We start from the raw sequence: 6,000 nt of genomic DNA on the forward strand, positions 1-6,000 counted from the left end.
CATGAAGTCGCAATATTGAGACTCAGGAGAGCGTCTTATGAGAAATATAAAACACAGATTGGTAAGAGTTTACCGTTCAACGAAAAAACCTTCTCTCAACATACAGACCCCAGATACCTCACAAATACATCGCACACAAAACCTCAGACATCATGCAAACAGAAAAAAGCAGGCACGCTCCTTCACATGCCTTCACCAGATGGCCATTTTCGTTTGCTTCCCCTCTCAGCCCTGTGTGCCGTTAAACATTCCTCGAGCCGCCGGCATTCAGTTTTCAGACTTACTGGTCACTGATTTCTAAGTCTAAAGTCTCTAACTAGGACCCGCTGTATGCTTGCACACACCAGGTCCGGCTCTTAATCCCCCCCCTGCCCCCAGTTGGACGTGTCCCCAGGGTACCGTCGTGTTCCAGCCAGTCGGCAACCAGCCTCTGAATCAGTAAACAGGACCCACTCATGTATGCACACACGCGGCCCAGGGGCCCTGTAAGGCCCGGTGCTCTTACATGGCTATTAATTACCATGAAGTCACTCTGTCCCGCTCCGGTGTCTGAGTAGCCACTCGGGGCTCTATTTCAATACGGCATTTCATGGTGGTTTTAGGATGGTAATGCAATGACATGGAAGTAATACTGAGTATAGGAGACCAGAAAATGATCATCACACACTTTTTTTGTTTTGTTACGTAGTGTAATAAACTGCAGCCAGGTGTTCCTTTCTGTGGAAGGGGTTGTTGCTTACTGTTCTGCACTAGTTGGTATTTTCATTTGCAAAGGAAGACAACCGGGGAGTTCTATCTGAGAAAGATATTTCCCCAGCGGTGCATGCTATTTTCAGTAAGCAACTGTGTCAGATGACTTTCTGGAGAGCGTAGTAGATTTTTCCCGAAAAAAAACCCCCATCATCCTTCTCTCCTAACACGCTGCTGTTCCAGGTATTGTTCCAGACTCCAACATGGAGGGATGTTGACTATTATCTAGGAAAAACAGGCATTGTCCGGGAAAGAGAAAAACAATCACTTCCTTCCACAAGCATGTGTTTGGTTGTAGGGGATGTTGCTGCATTAATCAATGCAACATAAACATTTAAAAAAAGAAGATGCTATCAGGAATCCGTTTTTGAATATTACTTTGAATGAATGAATGAGCTGCCAAATAAAATAATGACATGGTGCTGCATGCATTTACCCCTAAGGCTCACAAGTCCCTGCTAACACCCACACTTTTTAAAAAGATTGCTCTGCGCAAACCACAAATTTCATAATTCTTATGTTAACAGCCAAATCGTCTTAAGTAACAAAGCTTGGCATAGATGTTATGCTAAATTATCATACTATATTCACAATTATAGGTCAAGACACATACACGACACAGCAATGCTGACCTAATCAGTTGTCTGAGTCAGCACATGATATGGTTGCCTTCGTAGCACATGATATGATCATAGATATAGGTAATCACATGGAACATGCAGCGCATCCTGTGGGCCACTTGGTGAAGCTGTAACGGGAGAGTTAAGAGGATAAGAGAGGGTTAAACTCAGGTCATAGTCTTAATGCCTTCCACATGGCCATCGAGCCACTGGCATCCTTCATCCCATCCTCTCTCTCTTTCTCTCGCTCTCTCTTTCTCTCTCTTTCTCTTGCTCTCTCTCTCGATATGCATACTCTTTATACTTTCTGATTTCCTTTGTCACGATATAGCTTTAAATCCATGTCAACTCCACACAAACCTACTGATTAATTAAGTGACGACTGGATCTGAATCTCTGTCTGTATTATAATTTGTGTTCTCACATAATCTGGCATTTTACAGACATCGGGCATTTTCTCTCCTTTCACTGAATGGTTTTCTTTTACCACACATTCATACTGGGGTCTGCCATCAAACCTCCCCACTCTCTACTGTCTGGGCAGTGAGGCTGTAGGACACAGAGTAACTGCAATAACCCTATTGCCACTGGCCTTGCCTTTGAAAGTGAGTGGAACTGATCGAGGCAGTGGACTCTGTTTTCATGCTGCTGTTTGAACTGTTCCATGGGTGAAATTACAGAGCTTATCAGCAGTTACTGGAAGAATCCACACTCTTAACTTTTCCCTCTATAGATAGGAATAGAAAACAAACCTTGATATAAATCTGAGTGGAAAGGAGCTCTATCTAAAAATGATAGATATAAGATCTTTTCTTCCACACAGTAACAAGTGTCATTTTCAGATACAAGTTGCAACACCATCCATAATCTGTCATTATGAACATTGTGAGTGTCCCACATTGCTTCCCCATTCACATCGATTCAAAAGTGGTTCCTAAAGATACTGCTGCAGTGACAAAGGAATGGAAATGTCACCTTTCCCTTGGTACCTCCTGAAAAAAAGGTTCTGGGTTTGGCAATGGAAAATCCCTGCCGGAAGTTTGTGTCCTGCAGGAGGAATGTTTCTGATTTGCAGGAAGGAGAGCGGGACGTCCTCGGGCAGATCCCTGTCTCTTCATCCTCCTCTACACACGGGAGCAGAACCTTTACAGGAACCAAAGAACTCTGGCCTGTTTTGTATTGCTGCCTCATGCAAACCAAAATGCTCTCTCCTCGATGAACGCCCCTTCTTTATTTGAGATTAGGTCATGTAGAAATGCAACATTAAGTGCGGCAGATCGAGGCAGATGTTACTCCGTGAGGCGCCTACATTTCCTCACGTGGGCAGACTTTGGGTTGTACTCTATCAAATGCTGTCCTTCCTCTGCCTTCCTGTTTGTGTCTTTGTTTGTTACATTCACAGTGTCACCCCATTCGGGGCTCGTGGTGAGTGACTTCTTGACGGACAAACGCCCCTTTCTTCCTGTAACTAGAGATTTATGCCACAGTCCCCTCACTCACTTCATTGTCCCTGGCCACAAATCCCATTACTGTTGCCACGGTTACTGTGCCCAGCTGATTTTTTTTCCATGTTCCCTCGATGGTTATTCATACTCTGGTCTAAACTGTGGCGTTTAAGGTGCCTATTCCACGACCTACCATGCAGGGCACACCTGAGTCTCGCACTACCCTTTAACTTCGACTCTCCATCCTGTACGAGGCACTGATTTTCCCCATCTGTTTGGACCTCGGTGCTAAGAGAAACGTGTCTGTTGGCTGCTTAATCTCCAATCTCATCTGTGTCACTGCAGTCAGTGTACACGATATGCCCCATAAATAAACATGATGAGGGAAAAATGGAACTCTAAATGTGACTCTATAGATGTAACAGAGGCTGGCATTTCTCCACCACACTCGACTCCATCTGGCATGAAGGGATTATTCTATCTTGTGTGACTTTACACTGTGGACAAATACGATGGTGGTCCTCGCACTGCGTGCTCCATATTTTTTTTGATGCCGAGGTTGCGTAAAAACCATTAGGACATCTTTTCAGATATGCAGGAGTCTAAGTGGAGGCTGGCTGCTTGATTAGTCTGAGTTGGTCAGCTACGAAGTGGAAGCAGAGGGACATATGTAGATGGATGGATCAAGGCTCTCCATTAGCTATCTGAAAAAAACTAAATTGGTAGAACATTTTATTTGGGAGGCCCTCTTTGAATCCTGAGTTAGGTGAGGGTCTGTGCACTAAAGTTAACAATTTAGGCTACCTTTTGCATAGGGCACGATGCATAGTGCCTTTTAAAACATAGAGGTGCCTCTACACATTACATCTGCTTGCTTTTTCCTTGAAGAGGAGATGAGCTATTGACTGAATAACTTATTTCCGTTTCTTTTGGTGAGTCCACATTAAACTTAGAAACATCTTTTCTGCGCCATGACCGGTCGCTGAGTCAACTGTGTTTTCTTTTTTCCAGAGGTTGACAGACACCGCTCTCGGAATTGGAACAAGTGGATATGAATGAAAGCTTGCCAGCCGACGCCTATGAAAGCAGCCGATTGGGTCGTGACGTCTGACAGCCGCTTCGACGTTGCCTCCCACACTTTGTCATTCTCGCGCGTAGGCGTATTTAGACGGAGAAACTGAACTACAGACCGACTGAAACTCGCCGACCTATACGGGGCTACTCTGTGGGAATATACCGGTCGCTACGGGAAAGCGGAAAGCGCTAAGGAAAATATCCTATCTACTGAACCTGTTATTCCACCTCGCGATTGAGCGCGTAAAACAAGCTGCAGCGAACAGTTTAGGAAAGGTGGCTATTCCAAGGATATTTTATGCATATTTTCCATCCTTTATCTTTCAGACGCGTGGTGGAGTTATGAAGTGACATAACTGACATTGTGTCATCTGAAGGAAAGACAGTCTATTCATATGCTACTGGTTGATGCACGGACCCTGTGGCTGCAGTCCTGAAATTCCTTAGTAAGGTAAGAATTCCCACAGACTACAGCGCACACTTTGCCTTCAATGTTTCTACCATTACATGAATAACACCAATTTCACCTTTTGATATGTGATTTCGGTAATATGTTGAATCTCTTAGTGGGACTAACGGCCAGTATGTTTATCCAGTTTCTAAACGATTTGAAATACCGCCTACGGTAGCAGCAATTTTGACGCTACTCACTCTGATACCTTTACGAGCACCGGGGGATATATGTTAGAAATGCGTTCATAAAATGTATGTATATCAGACATAGAATGCCACCCACAGGCTTTCTCGTGATAACCACACTGATGGATAAACTCTGCTGTGGTGAACCTCCTCGCGCTGCATTCTCCTCATTATTGATTAATAGGAGCGGGCAATTTTCATATCTTCTACCAGCGGGGCTTTCCCGTTCAAGAACAACCGCTGCTTTCTTGAATTGTCTGAGTGGCTGGCAGTGACACACCCTTCATACAATGATATTTCACCATCTTGTAAAATGTCCATAATGTGCTCATTCATTTCTAAAATGGTCCCACGTATGGCCATGTGCCATGCATCTAACAATTTACTTGACTTGGAGTACTGTGTGGGTTACATAAAATATGGCTTGTTTTTTTTAGGTTCTCAACAGGAATAAGTTCATTGTAACAACAAATAGAGAAACAAAAGGAAATTTGTTGAGGGGATATGGCCAACACGGCCATCGAGTGGAAGGTGGAAATAATTCACTGCACTAACAGTCTGGACTTATCAGCCCAATTAGCATGAACTCCTGTTGTAGTTTACCACCATTGCCGAGATAGTTTCTACAATATTCATTCTTCAGCCCCTGAGTCAGTGGTGCTACCTTTGGCCTGGCGTCATATCGATGACCTCATAGTTTGGGTCTAGGTCAGTCTCTGAAGATGCATTGGTGTTTAAGTTTCATGTCCTTACACGCTATCACACTGTGTGCTGGTAAGTGCAAGCAATAATATCTGGAACATCTATGTCCTCAGATGTGTCCGTAGTCAATTGCATCTGTACACTGTACGTATAGGAGTACGTATAGTAGGGCAATTGTTTTTAGATTCTTTACTTTTGAAATTGTCAATTATATGAAATAGTAAGTTCAAGGCAGCTGAAATGGACTGAAATTGGCGATTCTGTACTGTGGCTTGATTAGGCCTATAAAGACTATAAATACTATTAGGCTATGAGGCTGTAATTCTAACCAATTCAGTCAGATGGCCAGGCACCTTTCGGAGTAGGAACTGTCAGTGTTGTGGTGGTTTGTGAGTAGAGTACAAGTCAAGTGGAGGCAAGAAGAGACAATGTGGACAGTGTGACTTTGGATTCAGAATGGCACCTGGTGGAGGCTGGTGGAGGAGAGATGTCTTAGCTGCGATCGTGGGTCAGGGTTGAGTCATACAGTCAGCCGATCTGTGTGGAGAGTCAGTTCCTGTGTGGATGGTGTCACACAGGCAGGATGGAATCTGATGGAAACACAACGTTCTCAGATACGTCACATCCTGGTTGACTTTTTTCTTCATGAAAAAACTAGTCAGTGGATCATGTAACACAGTATGTTTGTGTTTGTTTTAAACAAAGGGGGCTTTATCTAATCTATAACATCACAGAGGAGTTTAAAAAGGAGACATCTTTGATAGTGATAT

General features: G+C 43.8%; 1 protein-coding gene across 1 annotated transcript in view; it reads left to right on the forward strand.

Moving 5' to 3' along the window:
• The first annotated feature begins 3,674 nt into the window (after positions 1-3,674).
• rhbdf1b (rhomboid 5 homolog 1b (Drosophila)) overlaps positions 3,675-6,000 on the forward strand; it is a 38,046-nt gene continuing 35,720 nt past the window's right edge. The window contains exon 1 of the mRNA XM_012838883.3: positions 3,675-4,340. The gene's annotated coding sequence lies outside the window, so the exon portion shown is untranslated. The remainder of the gene's footprint in view (positions 4,341-6,000) is intronic.

Source organism: Clupea harengus, chromosome 23, assembly GCF_900700415.2.
Source record: "Clupea harengus chromosome 23, Ch_v2.0.2, whole genome shotgun sequence".
NCBI lineage: Eukaryota > Metazoa > Chordata > Actinopteri > Clupeiformes > Clupeidae > Clupea > Clupea harengus.